We start from the raw sequence: 22198 nt of genomic DNA on the forward strand, positions 1-22198 counted from the left end.
ACAGGTGAGTTTGTTGTATATTGTGACGCATCTCACAGAGGGCTGAGATGTATTCTTATGCAGCGAGGGCATGTAATAGCGTACGCCTCTAGACAGGTGAAGCCGCACGAGACCCGTTATCCGATTCATGATCTTGAATTGGTGGCAATTGTTTTTGCCTTGAAGATCTGGCGTCATTATTTGTATAGCGAGAAATTTGAGATCTACTCGGACCATAAGAGCTTGAAGTACCTCTTTTCTCAGTCAGAGTTGAACATGAGGCAGCGACGATGGCTTGATCTGCTGAAAGATTTTGATTGCGAGATCAAGTACTATCCAGGGAAGAAGAAAGCAGCGGCAGACGCCTTGAGTCGAAAGGTATGTACTCTTTCCTTGTCGACAGTAGGTGTATCGAATTTAGTAGAGGATTTTTGCTTGTCTGGGTTGACATTTGATACAGAGAGTAGACCGTAGTGACTTGCTGCGATTCAGATTGAGCCAGATTTGATTTTGAGAGTCAAAGAAGCGCAGAGAACTGATCCGAGCATTCAAAGATCGATTGATATGGTCAGAGCTGGTCATATATCAGAGTATCAGGTTAGAGATTCTGTTCTGTATGTGAATAACCGTCTAGTAGTGCCAGATGTTCCCGATTTGAGACGACAGATCATGTCAGAGGCACACGGTAGTCGGTTCAGCATTCATCCTGGTGGCAGGAAGATGTACAATGATTTGAAGACACAATTCTGGTGGAAGCAGATGAAGACAGACATTGCAGACTTTGTGTCTAAGTGCCTGAATTGCCAGCAGGTGAAGGCAGAAAGAAAGAAGCCCGGAGGTTTACTTCAGAGTTTGTCTATTCCTGAATGGAAATGGGATCACATTTCCATGGATTTCGTGACGAAGTTACCTCGATCTTCGCAGGGCTGTGACTCGATTTGGGTCATCATTGACAGACTGACCAAATCTGCCTGTTTCATACCGTACAAAATGACATACCGACATGATCAGATGGCAGAGTTGTATGTCAGAGAGGTCGTTAGATTGCACGGTGTGCCGAAGTCGATCGTATCAGATCGTGATCCACGATTCACTTCTCACTTTTGGCACAGTTTGCAGCAGGCTCTAGGTACGACTTTACACCTGAGCACTGCTTATCATCCTCAGATAGACGGACAGTCAGAGCGGACTATCCAGACTTTAGAGGAAATGCTGAGAGCTATAGTACTAGACTTTGGTACTAGTTGGCAAGATTCACTGCCGTTGTGTGAGTTTTCATACAACAACAGCTATCAGACTAGCATTGAGATGGCACTGTTCGAAGCTTTATACGGAAAGAAGTGCAGATCTCCGTTGTACTGGGATGATATCTTTGAGGTACCAGAGTTGGGGCGTGATATGATTCGTGAGATGATCGAGAAAGTGAAGATCATTCAGAAGCGAATGAAGACAGCACAGGATAGGCAAGCGAAATACGCCAATATCAGACGTAGACCGTTGGTATTTGAGCAGGGAGACAGAGTATTTTTGAAGATTTCACCTTTCAGAGGCGTTGTCAGATTTGGCAAACGTGAAAAGTTGTCTCCTAGATACGTCGGTCCGTATGAGATCCTTGTGAAGATTGGCGATCGAGCTTACAGACTTGCTCTTCCTCCTTCATTATCTGGTATTCATGATGTTTTTCATGTATCGATGTTGCGTAGATATGTGCCAGATGATTCTCATGTCATTCAGCCTGACGAAGCCGAGTTAGATCGGACTCTGAGCTATGTAAAAAGACCGATACAAATTCTCGATCGGAAGGAGAAACAGCTTAGAACCCAGACCATTTCACTTGTGAAGGTTCAGTGGAGTCGTCATGGCATTGAGGAGGCAACTTGGGAGACAGAGTCTGATATGAGACAGAAACATCCCGAGCTATTCATATGATGTGAGTCTTCCTTTCAGTTTTGATTATACTGTTTTGTATATACTTGCATGATTAATTGCTTACGAGTTCGAGGACGAACTCCTGTCTAAGAGGGGGAGAAATGTAAGGCTCGAGAATTATCAGTTGTCATTGATGATAGATTTGAAGAGGTGAGAATGCATGACATAAAAATGAGAATTTGTGAAGACAGGTCGAAGCCACACCGTACCTGCAGTGCTAGGAAATACCGCACCCGCGGTGCATAGACAGGAAGTTGGCAATTTATTCGAAGCATCACCGCACCCGCGGTAAGAACAAGACCGCACCCACGGTCGACGAGTTCAGAAAATAAAAAGTGGGCCGACGCTTGAGCGCACCCGCGGTGCATATGTAGCGCACCCGTGGTGTTGCATGCAAGAATGCCACCTTAGATTTTTATGATGACACTTGGCAGGGTATATATACATATTTGGTTCTGATTAATTTTCTTCATTCCAGCAGCTGAGAGCACCGAGAATTCCCATTGTTTTCTTCAAGTTCTTTATCCTTTAGAAATTATAGTGTGCAAGATTTAGAGATCCGATTTTAATTCCGAGCCCGGATTTGTGATCCTTGCAATAAGAGCTAGCTAAGGAAGTAAGTTTTGTTATATTTCAGCATGTTTCGAAATATACATGTTGGGGAAATGTTGATACGATTATGATTATGTGTTCTTATGCTCATGGTGAGTATAGAATTTCTACCGAATCGATTTTCAGATACCGTATGACGTTGTTTCGATTTTCCAGCATAATTATTGAGTTGAGATGGAATAATTTCAGTACGATATTGTGTTTTGATGAGATTATGAATTGTTGATATTGAGCTTAGTGTTGTTGAGTTATCGGTATGGAAGAAGTACGTCGTTATGCCGTCGATTTTATACCGAGACTGATTATTGAATTGCACAAGATTGTTTGAGTTGTGTTTTGATATATATAGCACATTGATTATGCCATTTCAGATTTGTATTGGCTATTGTGAACACAAGACTCCGACTACGACACCGATTATTCGACAAGAAAGATATAATTCATGTGGTCACGGGATTGCACAACTCGATTCAGATTTGATACGAGTTTCCCTAAATCACATACTAGATTGTTATTACATTTGATTATGTAATGTCTTGTTATTGATTTATATTCAAGTCCTGAGATAGGAGATATTGGCAGATCGGCCAAAACTAGACGTTTCGGTGTATCGACGCATAGTAGCAGATTTTCTCTATGTGTAGACCCTCGATACAGAGTTGACCGAAGTCTAGGAATAAGACGCACCGTCACCCCGAGTGGTTGAGTAGGTGACAGACCGTCTTATTCACACCGGGATCCCTAGAGTAGAAATGAATCGAGTCAAGAACTAGATGTTGAATACAGATTTGTATTCCTTTACATGTTTAGATTTTAATTCATGTTACTTGATATATGCTATGCTCTTGTATATGATTATTATATAGCATGCATTCATGTTTTATACTGGGATTTGTTCTCACCGGAGTTATCCGGCTGTTGTCGTGTCTGTATGTGTGCATGGCAACAGGTGGGGCAGGATCTGGGTCTCGAGCTAGATGAGAGATTGACGATAGCGTGGAGATCTCGGGCGTTGAAGATTTCTAGTGTTTTCCTATTAGACTTGTACTACTTATGTTTGTAGTTGGGATTTGAACACTAGTGTATGATTGTACTAAACAGACTTGTATGTACATGATGTTGTTTAATTATTATAAAGACATGTGATACTTTGATTATACATTTGAATTAATGTTAAAAGCAAAATTTTGACCCACATTTTCGAGCAAAGATCCAATAAATCCCAAAAGAATTGAGTTAGAGCCCGGGTCCCCACATTTGATGTATGGGGGATAGATTTCATGGGACAGTTTCCCAGTTCGTTCACGAAAACATATATCTTGGTTGCGGTTGATTATGTGTCTAAGTGGGTCGAGGCAGAAGCGTATGCCACTAATGATGCTCAAGTGCTCCTGAAATTTTTGAAGAAAAATATTTTTAAAAGGTTTGGGACACCACGGGAAATCATTAGTGATGGTGGCACCCATTTTTGCAACAAACTCTTTGAAATTTTTTTGAGCAAATACGGTGTCACACACAAGATCCCATTCCCACCCCATGAGATGTATCCCTATTTGTCATGGATATTTTTTTTGTAAATATTAGTATAGTGGAATATTAAGATTGGAATATGGTGGGTCTTGATTATTATGAAGATCGAAAACATGTAAATATTGGAAGCTTATGTAATTATGTATTTGCATCCCATGCATTCCCTAAGATTGGACCTAGGCCCGTGTTTGGCTCACACGGGACATTAGTATCGGGGTGATTGATCATCCTTGTTGGTTTAATGTTTATAATATATGCATGTTATATTATAAATAATGAGTATGTGAATTATTATTATTATAGTAACAAAGTTGCGTGAATCCGGCAAACTTACGATCAAACATGGCGAGCTTTTAAATTGGGCTTATAAGATGGCGAATAAGATTCAAAATTAATATTCAAGCCCGAAAAAGAGAATTATAAAGGTGTTTATAATTTCCATGTCTTCCATCGACAATGGATGGATGATGAACGCTGCCCGTGCTCAGGTCATATTATTGGGGAAGCCTTGTACACCGAAAAGCTGTGACATCCATTGACATGGTGATGTGAACTACGTGGAACTCTCATGATTTCAGCTCATATTAATGAGGGAACTCATGGCGACCGTCCATTAAGGTTCAACATGGATGTGTAAGGCTTGACACGTAAAGATGAACGATGTCATATTATTGGATCCTAATCAAACGTGAGACAAAAGTTTACGTAAAGGGTTTCATGGAGATGAAATTGGAAACTACCTTTTAGGAATTATGATTGGCTGATATTATTCGGGATCATAATTTGCTAATTGGACCTTACGTACCTACTGAGGAAAGGAGTTTCCCGTTTTCAATAGAGGGTAGTGAAAATTGTCAAAACCGTGGGAGCGAAAATTTATGAAGTAGAAGTCCATCTTATTAAATATTTTAAAATAGTCATTAACATTTATCTGTTTTTACTTTTCAGTACAAATTTGACAATATTTTCGATTCGCAACCAGTTATATTTAATACTCGACAAACACATTTTAACTAAACCTAATTACCTCAATTGGCAAAGAAACCTAAAAATCGTCTTGAATTCGGAAAGGATAGCATATACACTGACTGAGTCGCCCCCTGTTGAGTCTCTGACTTGTTGCACTCCTGATAAATTGCAGACTTGCAAGGAATAATGTGACCATGACTTGCGATCATGATGAGCTGCATAGGCATTTTGAGGATACTAAGAGTGCTGCTGACATTCATTTGCATCTCAAAGATCTCTTTGGTGAGCAAACATGACCTCTTAGGCATGCTACCGTTAAGAAGATAATCACTTTACGCATGCGAGATGGGGCCTCTGTCAATGAGCATGGCCTAAAGTTGATTGGGCTTGTGGACAAGCTCGTTGGTATGGATCTCGCGTTACCATCGGAGTTGACCACTGACGTTCTGCTCTTGTCGTTACCTAGCTCATTTGATCCTTTTGTGGTGAGTTTCAACATGAACAAGCTGGATCCTACCCTTGAGGAGTTGGTGACCATGCTTGTTATGTTTGAGTCCTCCATCAAGAAAGAGAAGTCTGTTCTTTATGTAGGTTCTTCATCTAGTACGAAGACTGGTCCACATGGGAGGGGAAAGAAGCGTTCTTTCCAACATCCCAAGAAGAAAGGGCCATTGAAGAGGCAAACTCCAAGTCCCGCTGTGGCAGCCATACCAGTTAAGGCTGACAAGACTACTGATATTTGTCATCACTGCAAGAAGCCTGGACATTGTAGGTGCAATTGCAGATAATATCTTGCCCAGAAATATTCTGGAAATGGTATGTTCTACATTGAAATAAACATTTTAATTAACTCCAATTCTTGGGTATTAGATACCGGCTATGGCTCACATCTCTATAATGATTTGCAGGTGATGGGAAGAAGTAGAAAACTTAGGGAAGGTGAGACCTTTTTGGGAATGAGAAATGGAGCAAGAGTTGATGCCATGGCTTAGGAGATATTTACTTATTATTGAACAATGATTTTAAATTAATTTTAAGAGATTTTTTGTTTGTATATGATTTGATGAAAAACATTATTTCTATTTTTATGCTTGATAAAGATGGATATTCTTGTTTATATTAGCAAAGGTGTTTGCAACATTTATAAGAATGAATGTTTGATTGGTATAGGAGAACTTGAAAACGATCTCTATAACTTGAAATTGAAATATATTCCAATAAACAATGTCCAAGCAATAACAACAACAAACATACGAAAACAAGATACTCTAAATTCAGCATAATTATGGAATGCTCGATTAGGACATATTTCCCTAAGAAGAATGAACAAGCTAGTGGGAGTAGGCATGTATGATATGTCTGATATTAATTCTCTCACGACTTTTGAATCCTGTCTAAAAATAAAGATGACCAAAATTCCTTTTAAGGGCCATGTGGAGCGAGCCAAAGGATTATTGGATTTGATCCATACAGATGTGTTCGGTCCACTTAGCATCACCACTAAGCATGGACATGCCTACTTCATCACTTTTACCGATGATTTTTCGAGGTATGGGTACTTGTATTTGATGAAATAAAAATATGAAGCTTTGAAAGGTTGAAAAAATTCATAAATGAAGTAGAGAAACAGTTGGGACGAAGCATCAAGTCACTTCGATCGGTTCGAGTTGGTGAGTATTTGAGTACCGAGTACCAAGAGTATCTTAGGGATAATGAGATTCTCTCACAGTGGACTCCGCCTACTACACCGTAGTTTAATAATGTTTCCAAGCGTCGTAACCAGACTTTGATGGACATGGTTCGGTTTATGATGGGGTTCACGGAATTTCCGCCATCCTTTTGGGGATATGCGCTTGAGACAGCGGCACAATGTCCATTCAAAGCAGTTGATAAGACACCATATGAGATATGGATGGGTAAGCCTATCAAATATTCTTATCTTAGAATATGGGGATGCCCTGCTTATGTGAAGTAGGTAGTGGGAGATAAATGGATAGTCGATCCATATTATGTTACATTGTGGGATATCCAAGGAATTCGGTTGGATATTATTTCTATCATCCCCAAAAAACAAAGTGTTGGTTTCTAGGAATGCAATCTTTTTGGAAAAGGAATTCTATTGGATAGAAAAAAGGAGATGATAGAACTCGAATAGGTTCAAGAGACCCCTACAATTGTACAACCAACACCCAAAGAGCCAAGAGAGGACATAAAAGTTCCTAGAAGATCCGATAGATTCTCGAAACCACCTATGAGGTGTGGTCTGCTTCTTGAAGAGGGCCATGATGAACCTAACCATGGATGTGATCCAATAACCTTCAATTCCATGCATTCGAACCAAGTGTGGAACCTTGTAGATCCACCTGAGGGAACTGTTCCCATAGGGTGTAAATGAATTTACAAGAGGAAACTTGGGACGGATGAGAAGGTATTGACCTTCAAGGCGCCATTGGTAGCAAAGGCATTCCTTAGAGACGAGGAGTTGACTATGAGAAAAACTTTTCTCCAGTTGCAAAGTTGAAGTCTATAAGGATATTGCTAGCTATAGCCGGATGGTATGACTATGAGAAAATGTCAGATGGATGTAAAGACAGCTTTTCTTAATGGGGATATTAAGGGAGATATTTACGTGTCTCAACCTGAAGTATTTACATATATCGGAAGTGAGCATATTGATAGGTGTGGTTATTACGTGTTTTATTGCATTAGTTTGTGTGTGTTTGCATTGGGCATACGTACATTTCGTTTACATTGTGTTCGTTTTACGAGTAAGCATATGCATTTGATCATTTCTCACTCGGGCGTGATGCATTTGCAGGAAAAGTGGCCGGGAAACTAAAACCAGAGCCAAGCGCCAAGTTAAGAAGATAATGTGCAGAAGAGGCGGCGCTCGGGCGGTGAAATTGTATCGCCCGAGCGCGAGAGGTGAAAGGCCAAGGAGAAGTCCAGAGAGGTCGGCGCTCGAGCGGTTGTTTTCTACCGCTCGGGCGCGAGCAGGGATCCAAGAAGAGAAAAGTTACAGAAGATGTGGCGCTCCAGCGGTAATTCTCTACCGCCCGAGCATGAGAGGCTGCATCCTCCAAGCAGAATTACTGAAGATGTGGCACTCGAGCGGTAATATTCTACCGCCCGAGCGCCGTTTAATTTTGGAAAGATTTGTGGACAATTCATTTCCTTATTTTCGGAAGGTGGATGATATGGTAGGGGTTGGAGGCACGATTTTACATCCTTCAGACTTGATTGAGAGCCGCCACAAGCCTTGGAGAGCACTTTGCGCCTGAAGTTGAAGATTTGAAGATTTTCGGGCGTCGTCTTTGCGATTTTCGTCACACCTAGTATTTCTGATCTAGTTTCTCTTCTTTAAACTTTGTTTTGTTTAGTTTTAAAATGAATTCGAGTAGCTAAACTTTATTATTTGTTGGGATTTAAGGGGATCCTACCCTGAACGTTGATTTGAATTAATTTATATTTCGATTGTTGCGTTATTCTTGATTATACTACTGTTTTATTGTGTTGTTAGAGCGTAGCTAACTTTAACAACGTCTGTATATTGCGAGTGAGTTCGAGAGAATAACTTGTGATAGGAACGAGTAGTATAATCCGTTGATCTACAATTTGCATAGATATATGAAATGGGATACGCGCCGATATTCATAGTCCTTAGGGTCGAAAACTAGGGGATTTCATAGATCGAAATGGTATTCACTCTTGATAAATAATTAAAGACATTTAATTACTTCATTGAGTAGAATTAGTTTGGCATAGCTCGAGAGAGTGTGTTCAATTGAATAGGAAATCCTGTCGGAAGCATATGTTCATTATCGAATAAATTAATTAATTAACGAGGTGTACGTGAACCGATATTCCCAACAAATTCATTTCTTATTGAATTTTACTCAACCATTTTAGACATTATATTTCATTATTTTATTTTGAATAATTTTTGTTTGCATGTTTATTTGGTTTTAGTAGTAATAAAACACCCAATCACTTTTCGTTGCTAAAGATCTAATAACTGGAAATAATAATTGTTAAATGCAGTCTTCAGTGGAACGATACTCGTACTCCGGTACATTATACTATTACTTGACATCGTGCACTTGCGATTAATTTTTGAGCATATAAAACCATATTTTTATTGGGGATTCAACAGTGCAAGTTCTGCTCGATCAAGTTTTTGGCGCCGTTGCCGGGGACTGTTAATCTACAATTTTATTTTTAGTTATTTTCTTTAGCATTATTATACTTCTCTTTAGCTAACACTCCATATTTTATTCCAGATATCTTGTCTAGTGCATGCCAAAGTCACTTGACGTGGAGCTTGAATTTGACCCTGAAATTGAAAGAACTTTCCGAAGGCGAAGACAATAACATAGACTTAAAGGACTGATGGAGAGACACGAGCAAGAACGTGAGGAGGAACAGCGTGAAGATAGACAAGTTGAGATGCCACGCCGCATACCGATGCTAGAGTATGCCCAGCCTTCTTTGGAAGGAGCACGCCCCAGCATTGTGAGGCCTATGGTGTGGGCAAACCAGTTCGAAATCAAACCATCTATAATTCAGATGATTCAGAACACAGTCCAGTTTGGAGGATCTGCAGTAGATGACCCAAACACGCACATCGCAGATTTTCTTGAAATTTGCGATACGTTTAAATTCAATGGAGTTTCTGATGATGCAGTTAGATTGCGTTTGTTTTCTTTCTCCTTGCGTGATAAAGCTAAAGCTTGGTTGAATTGTTTTCCTGTAGGTTCAATCACCACATGGGAGGATATGGCGAAAGCGTTTCTCATCAAATATTTTCCTCCATCTAAGACCATGAAGCTTCGGACAGACATCACCACCTTTGCTCAATTCGAGCAGGAGTCGTTGTATGAGGCATGTGAGCGCTTCAAAGATCTCTTGCATAGATGCCCACATCACGAGTTGCCACTTGGGTTAATCGTTCAAAAATTTTATTATGGTTTGCTTAATCCTAACCGTACTATGATAGATGCTGCTGCTTGTGGAAACTTGTTGAGAAGAACTGCGGAAGAAGGATATGAGTTGTTGGAGGAGATGGCTGCTAGCAGCTATCATCCTCAATCTGAAAGAAACAACCAGCAGAGGAGTGCAGGAGTTCACCAGGTAACCGATTTTTCTGCTATTACTGCACAACTTGATGCTTTAAACAGGAAACTAGACAGTTTGAATGTGGGTGGCACGGCTATGCGTCTTCAAGAGATATTCTGTGAAAAGTGTGGAGGGGAACATTATGTGAAGGACTGTCAAGATGACAATCTATTTTATGTGCAAGAAGGGGCACCAATAAATCAAGTAGGGGTCCAAAACCGTCCAAGGAACGATCCATATTCGAACACATACAATCTTGGATGGAGGCAACATCCCAACTTCTCATGTGGCGGTCAAAACATTCAGAATCGACCGCAAGGAGGACAACCATATGAGAAACAACCGATGTACAGATCTGATCCTCCTAGAGAAGAAAAATCCAACCTGGAGCAAATGATCAAGTCTATTTCATCCACTGAAACTAGACTTCAAAACCAGGATGCATCGATAAAAGGGCTTGAGAATCAAATTGGACAGTTGGCCAAGATGATAGCAAGTAGAGAGCCGGGCACCTTGCCAAGTAACACCGAGACCAAATCCAAAAGATCAAGTGAAGGCCATCGAGTTGAAGAGTGGGAAAGTTTTAGAGTCGAGAAAAGAGAAAACTCAAACATTGGATAAACAGACTGAGACAACTAAAGTTAAGTCTTCTAACACTGCACCAGCACCCACTGCACAATCAAAAATTGTTATTCCTCCACCTTTCCCTACAGCATTAAAAAAAGCAAAAGTAGATGCACAATTCAGTAAGTTTCTTGAGGTATTTAAAAAATTGCATATCAATATTCCCTTCGCCGATGCGTTAATGCAAATTCCTTGTTATGCTAAATTTTTGAAGGATATCTTATCAAACAAGAGAAAATTGGAGGATCACATGACGGTAAATATAACTGAAAATTGCTCTGTTTTGGTGCAAAAAAAAATCCCACCGAAACTTAAAGATCCAGGGAGTTTTTCTATTCCTTGCATGATTGGTGATGTTGTTTTTCATAAAGCCTTGTGTGATCTTTGTGAAAGTATTAATCTTATGCCGTTGTCTGTGTTTAGGAAACTGAGATTGGGAGAACCTAAGCCAACGAGGATGTCTTTACAACTTGCTGACAGATCTGTCAAGTACCCCCGTGGAGTGATCGAGGATGTGCTAGTGAAAGTGGACAAACTTATTTTCCCTGCGGACTTTGTGGTACTTGATATGGAGGAAGACATAGAGATGCCTTTGATTCTCTTTCCGTGATTGATGTTCAAGAAGGGAAGTTGAGATTGAGAGTGGGCGGGGAAGAAATTACTTTTAACGTCTTTAATGCTCTTAAGCACACATTGCACACTGATGACTGTTTTAGAATTGATGCTGTGGATTCACTTGTGTGTAATTTTGTGCAGGACGCCATGAAAGACCCATTGGAACCCACTCTCACAACCGAAGTGAAAGAAGATGAATTGGATGACGAAAATGCTGAAATAGTGGCATACTTTAATGCCAACCATCCATGGATAAGGCCGATGAGGATGAGACTGGAAGATCTAGGAGAGCGCAGAGATTTGACCCCTCCAAAGTCAAGCATCGAGGAACCACCGACGCTTGAGCTCAAACCATTGCCTCCGCACTTAAAGTACGTGTACCTAGGTGAGAATAACACTTTACCTGTCATTATTTCTGCTGCTTTGACAGATGAGATGGAGGACAAACTGTTGAAAGTCTTGAAAGCGCACAAGAGTGCATTTGCATGGAAAGTGGCGGATATTAAAGGGATCAATCCATCAGTCTGCATGCACAAGATATTGATGGAAGAAAAGTACTCACCTCTTGTGAAACCTCAAAGAAGATTAAATCCAAAGATGCAAGGGGTAGTAAAAGCAGAGACTATCAAACTCCTTGATGCAGGTATTATCTATCCTATATCTGATAGTGCTTGGGTAAGTCCTGTTCCGTGTGTGCCGAAAAAAGGTGGGATTACTGTGATCACAAATGAACAAAATAAGTTAATACCCACTAGGAAAATTACGGGATGGTGTGTGTGCATTGATTATAGGAAATTAAATGATGCTACCCGTAAAGATCACTTTTCACTGCCCTTCATTGATCAAATGCTTGAGAGGTTAGCAAGTCATGAGTTTTATTGTTTTTTGGATAGGTGTTCAGGGTATAACCAAATTATGATTGCGCCTGAGGACCAAGAGAAAACCACTTTCACTTGTCCTTATGGCATTTTTGCTTTTAGACGGATGCCCTTTTTTTTGTGTAATGCCCCTGCCACTTTTCAGCGATGCATGACCGCGATATTTCATGACATGATAGAAATTTTTCTTGAAATTTTTATGGATGACTTCTCGATTTTTGGCCCTTCTTTTGATGACTGTTTGCAGAACTTGAAGGTGGTGTTGATGAGATGTGAGGAGAAGAATTTGGTGCTTAATTGGGAAAAGTGTCATTTTATGGTGCAAGAAAGGATAGTATTGGGGCACAAGATATCAGAGCATGGAATAGAGGTGGATAAGGCAAAAGTCGAAGTTATCAAGAACTTACCACCTCCGACATCCAAAAAGGGAGTTAGAGTTTTCTAAGCCACGCCGGTTTTTATCGGCGTTTTATCAAAGATTTTTCTAAAATTGCCAAACCTCTATCTTCCTTACTTATGAAATATGTGTCATTTGATTTTAATTCTGACTGTTTACAGGCATACGAGGATTTGAAGGAGCGCTTGGTGACGGCTCCTGTCTTGGTGGCACCAGATTGGGATCTACCTTTCGAGATCATGTGCGACGCCAGTGACACTGCGGTGGGAGCTGTGCTTGGCCAGCGGCAAAACAAGGTATTTCATATAATTTACTATGCAAGTAAGACCTTAGATGAGGCTCAATTGAATTATGCAACAACTGAAAAGGAATTACTTGCAGTAGTATTTGCGCTTGACAAATTTCATTCCTATCTTGCTCTGTCTAAAGTCATCATTTACACAGACCACTCTGCACTAAAATATTTACTAGCTAAGAAAGATGCGAAGCCACGACTACTTAGGTGGATTTTATTGTTGCAAGAGTTCGATTTAGAAATAAAAGATAAGAAGGGTGTGGAAAATGTGGTAGCTGATCATCTTTCTAGGCTAGAGCACGTTAGTAAAAATGGTGAAAACGATGAAATAGATGATTGGTTTCCGGATGAATAGATTTTAGCGGTAACAAATTGTCCTTAATTTGCAAACTTTGCGAATTTTCTTGTTACAGGCTCACCCCCTCCAAATTTAACATTTCACCAAAGAAATAATTTTTTTTCGGACGTGAAATATTATTTTTGGGAGGAACCATTCTTGTTTAAGATATGTGCAGATTCCATGATAAGAAGGTGCGTTGCAGAGGAGGAGTTTGGTCAAATCCTCAACCATTGCCATGACCGTGAGGTAGGTGGTCATTTCGGACCAATAAGGACGGCATCTAAGGTACTTGAATGTGGCTTTTATTGGCCAACCCTCTTTAAAGATGCTCGTTCTTATGTGCTAGCATGTGATAGATGCCAACGGACAGGTAACATCTCTAACCGTCATGAAATGCCTTTAAATAATATTATTGATTGTGAGGTTTTTGATGTAAGGCTCGAGAATTATCAGTTGTCATTGATGATAGATTTGAAGAGGTGAGAATGCATGACATAAAAATGAGAATTTGTGAAGACAGGTCGAAGCCACACTGCACCTGCAGTGCTAGGAAATACCGCACCCACGGTGCATAGACAGAAAGTTGGCAATTTATTCGAAGCATCACCGCACCCGCGGTAAGAACAAGACCGCACCCGCGGTCGACGAGTTCAGAAAATAAAAAGTGGGCCGAGGCTTGAGCGCACCCGCGGTGCTCATGCAAGAATGCCACCTTCGATTTTTATGTTGACACTTGACAGGGTATATATACATATTTGGTGCTGATTCATTGTCTTCATTCCAGCAGCTGAGAGCACCGAGAATTCCCCTTGTTTTCTTCAAGTTCTTTATCCTTTAGAAATTATAGTGTGCAAGATTTAGAGATCCGATTTTAATTCCGAGCCCGGATTTGTGATCCTTGCAACAAGAGCTAGCTAAGGAAGTAAGTTTTGTTATATTTCAGCATGTTTCGAAATATACATGTTGGGGAAATGTTGATATGATTATGATTATGTGTTCTTATGCTCATGGTGAGGATAGAATTTCTACCGAATCGATTTTCAGATACCGTATGACGTTGTTTCGATTTTCCAGCATAATTATTGAGTTGAGATGGAATAATTTCAGTACGATATTGTGTTTTGATGAGATTATGAATTGTTGATATTGAGCTTAGTGTTGTTGAGTTATCGGTATGGAAGAAGTACGTCGTTATGCCGTCGATTTTATACCGAGACTGATTATTGAATTGCACAAGATTGTTTGAGTTGTGTTTTGATATATATAGCACATTGATTATGCCATTTCAGATTTGTATTGGCTATTGTGAACACAAGACTCCGACTACGACACCGATTATTCGACAAGAAAGATATAATTCATGTGGTCACGGGATTGCACAACTCGATTCAGATTTGATACGAGTTTCCCTAAATCACATACTAGATTGTTATTACATTTGATTATGTAATGTCTTGTTATTGATTTATATTCAAGTCCTGAGATAGGAGATATTGGCAGATCGGCCAAAACTAGACGTTTCGGTGTATCGACGCATAGTAGCAGATTTTCTCTATGTGTAGACCCTCGATACAGAGTTGACCGAAGTCTAGGAATAAGACGCACCGTCACCCCGAGTGGTTGAGTAGGTGACAGACCGTCTTATTCACACCGGGATCCCTAGAGTAGAAATGAATCGAGTCAAGAACTAGATGTTGAATACAGATTTGTATTCCTTTACATGTTTAGATTTTAATTCATGTTACTTGATATATGCTATGCTCTTGTATATGATTATTATACTGCATGCATTCATGTTTTATACTGGGATTTGTTCTCACCGGAGTTATCCGACTGTTGTCGTGTCTGTATGTGTGCATGGCAACAGGTGGGGCAGGATCTGGGTCTCGAGCTAGATGAGAGATTGACGATAGCGTGGAGATCTCGGGCGTTGAAGATTTCTAGTTTTTTCCTATTAGACTTGTACTACTTATGTTTGTAGTTGGGATTTGAACACTAGTGTATGATTGTACTAAACAGACTTGTGTGTACATGATGTTGTTTAATTATTAGAAAGACATGTGATGCTTTGATTATACATTTGAATTAATGTTAAAAGCAAAATTTTGACCCACATTTTCGAGCAAAGATCCAATAAATCCCAAAAGAATTGAGTTAGAGCCCGGGTCCCCACAACAGGTGGTATCAGAGCAGTAGGTTCTGTAGACTGAGATAGGATAGAATGAGTGGGGTAGATCGAGTCATCTTCCTTGCTTTTGAGATGCTAGCATGATTTATGGCTTTCCCTATTATATGTTGTTGTATTATCTGAATTGATTTACAGCATATACTTGTCAAGCCTGAATCAGAACCGATTCTCAATCAGAGGTTATGATCAGAGGAAGGCTGAGACAGATTGTATTGATTGTACTAATCAGTTTGATAATCAGATTTATGCCGCCTAGACGTATACCACAGCCAGAGCAAGGTAGCACATCAGGTGCACAGATGGATGTTACCGCTACGCCGATGGAGACCTTATTGAAGAGGTTTCAGTCTTTCCATCCGCCTACCTTGAAGGGCATAGAGAGTACAGTAGAGTGCGAGAGCTGGCTTGATGATATCGAGATGTTGTTTGAGTCTTTGGCATATACTGATGAGCGACGTGTAAAATTGATAGGGCATCAGCTGCAAGAGGTTGCAAATAGCTGGTGGTTGACTACGAAGAGAGCTTTGGAGCACCGAGGCATTGACATTACGTGGAAAGTTTTCAAGGATGAGTTTTATCAGCGCTTCTTCCCCGTCTCCTACCGAAAAGATAAAGGGGCTGAATTCGCGAATCTGAGACAGAGACAGTGGAACATCGAGGAGTATGCTGCTAAATTTTCTGCATTGCTTCGATTTGCACCGCATGTGGCAAGGAACGACGAGGCAGTGGCCGATCAGTTCATCAATGGGTTGAATCCTGATGTCTTTACTTTGGTGAACACGGGCCGGCCTCACACTTTTTCAGAGGCACTGAACAGAGCAAAAGGAGCAGAGGCTGGCTTGATCAGGCAGCGAGGAGCTTCTTACGTTGTTCAGGGGCAGAGACAGCCACAGCCTACTACCGTACAGTTTCCACCACCTCCTCCTCGATTTGACAGTGGATCCAGTAGTAGCGGCAAGAAGGAATTTCTGAAGGCTAAGGGCAAGCAGTTTAAGCGATCTGGGAGCAGTTCATCGACTTCGAGTGGATCTCGACAGAGAGGTCAGGGTTCCGATTATAGTGGCGCATATTGCAATTCATGCGGAGGGCGACATGCCACGGAGCAGTTTCAAAGAGTTATGGGACTCTGCAACATCTGTAGGCAACCGAGACACTTCGCCAGAGTTTGTACCCAGAGAGGTGCACAACGATTCCAGAGTACAGGGTCATCAGCACCAGTGACACAGATGGAGAGACAGGCATCCTCTGTACACTCCTTCCAGCCACCATCTACACAGACCCAGCAGAGACCAGGAGGTAGCCAGGCAGTGAGTCAACCTCCCAGACAGCAGGCTAGGGTGTTTGCGCTGACAGAGGAGCAGGTGCAGGAGGCACCAGACGATGTCATTGCAGGTAACTGTTTCCTTTGCGGTTATCCTGCATATGTGTTGATAGACACAGGTGCATCACATACATTCATCTCTGAACATTTTGCATTGAGACATTCATTGCCTGTTGAGTCGATGTCTACGGTGGTGTCTATAGCTTCTCCGTTGGGAAGTGGTTTGATATATGTGACTACTGTTAGACACTGTATGCTTCAGTTTGAGGGGCATGAGATTGATTTAGACTGTGTAGTACTTGGTTTAGCTGATTTTGATTGTATAGTTGGTATAGACATGTTGACCAAGTACAGGGCCACTGTAGATTGTTTCCACAAGATTGTCAGATTCAGACCCGAAATGACAGATGAGTGGAAATTCTACGGAAAGGGTTCCAGATCTCGGATTCTCTTAGTATCTGCTCTGACTATGGGTAGATTGCTTCAGAGAGGAGCAGAGGGCTTTCTTGTATATTCAGTAGATCTACTGAAGTCGAGCCCAGCATTGGCAGATCTGTCAGTGGTTTGCGAGTTTGCAGATGTTTTCCCTGATGAGATTCCGGGGTTGCCTCCAGTTCGATAGGTTGATTTCAGCATAGATCTTGTGCCAGGCAGTGTTCCTATCTCGAGAGCTCCGTATAGGATGGCGCCTATTAAACTGAAAGAATTGAAAGCACAGTTGGAAGATCTTCTGTCCAAGGGATATATCAGACCCAGTGTATCTCATTGGGGTGCTCCGGTGCTATTTGTTCGGAAGAAAGATGGTTCGATGCGGTTATGTATTGATTACAGACAGTTAAACAAGGCAACAGTGAAGAACAAGTATCCTTTGCCGCGCATCGATGATTTATTTGATCAGTTACAGGGATCTTCTGTATACTCGAAAATTGATTTGAGATCAGGGTATCATCAGCTCAGAGTTAGAGACGTTGATATTCCGAAGACTGCATTCCGAACTAGGTAAAGACATTATGAGTTTGTTGTTATGCCTTTCGGTTTGACGAATGCACAAGCAGTATTTATGAGTTTGATGAATCGCATCTTTCAAAGATATTTAGATGATTTTGTGATTGTGTTCATTGATGATATTTTGGTATATTCGAAGAATCTGATTGAGCATGCAGATCATTTGAGAATTGTATTGCGGACTTTGAGAAAAGAGCAGTTATACGCCAAATTGTCCAAGTGAGAATTCTGGCTGAAACATGTTGTCTTTTTGGGGCACATTATATCTGGTGATGGTATTGCGGTAGATCCGAGTAAAGTTGAGGGCTGTGATCAGTTGGCCGAGACCGACTTCTGTGCCGGAGATACGCAGTTTCATGGGTCTAGCCGGGTATTATCGTCGTTTCATCCGAGATTTCTCCAGTATAGCGAAACCTATCTCCCAGTTGACACAGAAGAACATGCCATTTGTGTGGTCCGAATATTGTGAAGCCAGTTTTGTAGAATTGAAGAAAAGGCTGACTAGTGCACCTGTCTTGACGATTCCTTCAGGTACAGGTGAGTTTGTTGTATATTGTGACGCATCTCACAGAGGGCTGAGATGTATTCTTATGCAGCGAGGGCATGTAATAGCGTACGCCTCTAGACAGGTGAAGCCGCACGAGACCCGTTATCCGATTCATGATCTTGAATTGGTGGCAATTGTTTTTGCCTTGAAGATCTGGCGTCATTATTTGTATAGCGAGAAATTTGAGATCTACTCGGACCATAAGAGCTTGAAGTACCTCTTTTCTCAGTCAGAGTTGAACATGAGGCAGCGACGATGGCTTGATCTGCTGAAAGATTTTGATTGCGAGATCAAGTACTATCCAGGGAAGAAGAAAGCAGCGGCAGACGCCTTGAGTCGAAAGGTATGTACTCTTTCCTTGTCGACAGTAGGTGTATCGAATTTAGTAGAGGATTTTTGCTTGTCTGGGTTGACATTTGATACAGAGAGTAGACCGTAGTGACTTGCTGCGATTCAGATTGAGCCAGATTTGATTTTGAGAGTCAAAGAAGCGCAGAGAACTGATCCGAGCATTCAAAGATCGATTGATATGGTCAGAGCTGGTCATATATCAGAGTATTAGGTTAGAGATTCTGTTCTGTATGTGAATAACCGTCTAGTAGTGCCAGATGTTCCCGATTTGAGACGACAGATCATGTCAGAGGCACACGGTAGTCGGTTCAGCATTCATCCTGGTGGCAGGAAGATGTACAATGATTTGAAGACACAATTCTGGTGGAAGCAGATGAAGACAGAAATTGCAGACTTTGTGTCTAAGTGCCTGAATTGCCAGCAGGTGAAGGCAGAAAGAAAGAAGCCCGGAGGTTTACTTCAGAGTTTGTCTATTCCTGAATGGAAATGGGATCACATTTCCATGGATTTCGTGACGAAGTTACCTCGATCTTCGCAGGGCTGTGACTCGATTTGGGTCATCATTGACAGACTGACCAAATCTGCCTGTTTCATACCGTACAAAATGACATACCGACATGATCAGACGGCAGAGTTGTATGTCAGAGAGGTCGTTAGATTGCACGGTGTGCCGAAGTCGATCGTATCAGATCGTGATCCACGATTCACTTCTCACTTTTGGCACAGTTTGCAGCAGGCTCTAGGTACGACTTTACACCTGAGCACTGCTTATCATCCTCAGATAGACGGACAGTCAGAGCGGACTATCCAGACTTTAGAGGAAATGCTGAGAGCTATAGTACTAGACTTTGGTACTAGTTGGCAAGATTCACTGCCGTTGTGTGAGTTTTCATACAACAACAGCTATCAGACTAGCATTGAGATGGCACTGTTCGAAGCTTTATACGGAAAGAAGTGCAGATCTCCGTTGTACTGGGATGATATCTTTGAGGTACCAGAGTTGGGGCCTGATATGATTCGTGAGATGATCGAGAAAGTGAAGATCATTCAGAAGCGAATGAAGACAGCACAGGATAGGCAAGCGAAATACGCCAATATCAGACGTAGACCGTTGGTATTTGAGCAGGGAGACAGAGTATTTTTGAAGATTTCACCTTTCAGAGGCGTTGTCAGATTTGGCAAACGTGGAAAGTTGTCTCCTAGATACGTCGGTCCGTATGAGATCCTTGTGAAGATTGGCGATCGAGCTTACAGACTTGCTCTTCCTCCTTCATTATCTGGTATTCATGATGTTTTTCATGTATCGATGTTGCGTAGATATGTGCCAGATGATTCTCATGTCATTCAGCCTGACGAAGCCGAGTTAGATCGGACTCTGAGCTATGTAAAAAGACCGATACAAATTCTCGATCGGAAGGAGAAACAGCTTAGAACCCAGACCATTTCACTTGTGAAGGTTCAGTGGAGTCGTCATGGCATTGAGGAGGCAACTTGGGAGACAGAGTCTGATATGAGACAGAAACATCCCGAGCTATTCATATGATGTGAGTCTTCCTTTCAGTTTTGATTATACTGTTTTGTATATACTTGCATGATTAATTGCTTACGAGTTCGAGGACGAACTCCTGTCTAAGAGGGGGAGAAATGTAAGGCTCGAGAATTATCAGTTGTCATTGATGATAGATTTGAAGAGGTGAGAATGCATGACATAAAAATGAGAATTTGTGAAGACAGGTCGAAGCCACACCGTACCTGCAGTGCTAGGAAATACCGCACCCGCGGTGCATAGACAGAAAGTTGGCAATTTATTCGAAGCATCACCGCACCCGCGGTAAGAACAAGACCGCACCCACGGTCGACGAGTTCAGAAAATAAAAAGTGGGCCGACGCTTGAGCGCACCCGCGGTGCATATGTAGCGCACCCGTGGTGTTGCATGCAAGAATGCCACCTTAGATTTTTATGATGACACTTGGCAGGGTATATATACATATTTGGTTCTGATTAATTGTCTTCATTCCAGCAGCTGAGAGCACCGAGAATTCCCATTGTTTTCTTCAAGTTCTTTATCCTTTAGAAATTATAGTGTGCAAGATTTAGAGATCCGATTTTAATTCCGAGCCCGGATTTGTGATCCTTGCAATAAGAGCTAGCTAAGGAAGTAAGTTTTGTTATATTTCAGCATGTTTCGAAATATACATGTTGGGGAAATGTTGATACGATTATGATTATGTGTTCTTATGCTCATGGTGAGTATAGAATTTCTACCGAATCGATTTTCAGATACCGTATGACGTTGTTTCGATTTTCCAGCATAATTATTGAGTTGAGATGGAATAATTTCAGTACGATATTGTGTTTTGATGAGATTATGAATTGTTGATATTGAGCTTAGTGTTGTTGAGTTATCGGTATGGAAGAAGTACGTCGTTATGCCGTCGATTTTATACCGAGACTGATTATTGAATTGCACAAGATTGTTTGAGTTGTGTTTTGATATATATAGCACATTGATTATGCTATTTCAGATTTGTATTGGCTATTGTGAACACAAGACTCCGACTACGACACCGATTATTCGACAAGAAAGGTATAATTCATGTGGTCACGGGATTGCACAACTCGATTCAGATTTGATACGAGTTTCCCTAAATCACATACTAGATTGTTATTACATTTGATTATGTAATGTCTTGTTATTGATTTATATTCAAGTCCTGAGATAGGAGATATTGGCAGATCGGCCAAAACTAGACGTTTCGGTGTATCGACGCATAGTAGCAGATTTTCTCTATGTGTAGACCCTCGATACAGAGTTGACCGAAGTCTAGGAATAAGACGCACCGTCACCCCGAGTGGTTGAGTAGGTGACAGACCGTCTTATTCACACCGGGATCCCTAGAGTAGAAATGAATCGAGTCAAGAACTAGATGTTGAATACAGATTTGTATTCCTTTACATGTTTAGATTTTAATTCATGTTACTTGATATATGCTATGCTCTTGTATATGATTATTATATAGCATGCATTCATGTTTTATACTGGGATTTGTTCTCACCGGAGTTATCCGGCTGTTGTCGTGTCTGTATGTGTGCATGGCAACAGGTGGGGCAGGATCTGGGTCTCGAGCTAGATGAGAGATTGACGATAGCGTGGAGATCTCGGGCGTTGAAGATTTCTAGTGTTTTCCTATTAGACTTGTACTACTTATGTTTGTAGTTGGGATTTGAACACTAGTGTATGATTGTACTAAACAGACTTGTATGTACATGATGTTGTTTAATTATTATAAAGACATGTGATACTTTGATTATACATTTGAATTAATGTTAAAAGCAAAATTTTGACCCACATTTTCGAGCAAAGATCCAATAAATCCCAAAAGAATTGAGTTAGAGCCCGGGTCCCCACATTTGATGTATGGGGGATAGATTTCATGGGACAGTTTCCCAGTTCGTTCACGAAAACATATATCTTGGTTGCGGTTGATTATGTGTCTAAGTG

The 22198-nt window shown here is 41.1% G+C and overlaps 1 non-coding gene across 1 annotated transcript; it reads right to left on the minus strand.

Moving 5' to 3' along the window:
• Positions 1-9844: 9844 nt before the first annotated feature.
• LOC140824869 (small nucleolar RNA R71) lies at positions 9845-9950 on the minus strand. The gene has a single exon (XR_012116487.1). It is a non-coding gene; the product is annotated as a small nucleolar RNA R71 (small nucleolar RNA).
• Positions 9951-22198: the final 12248 nt, after the last annotated feature.

Source organism: Primulina eburnea, chromosome 2 (assembly GCF_022965805.1).
Source record: "Primulina eburnea isolate SZY01 chromosome 2, ASM2296580v1, whole genome shotgun sequence".
NCBI lineage: Eukaryota > Viridiplantae > Streptophyta > Magnoliopsida > Lamiales > Gesneriaceae > Primulina > Primulina eburnea.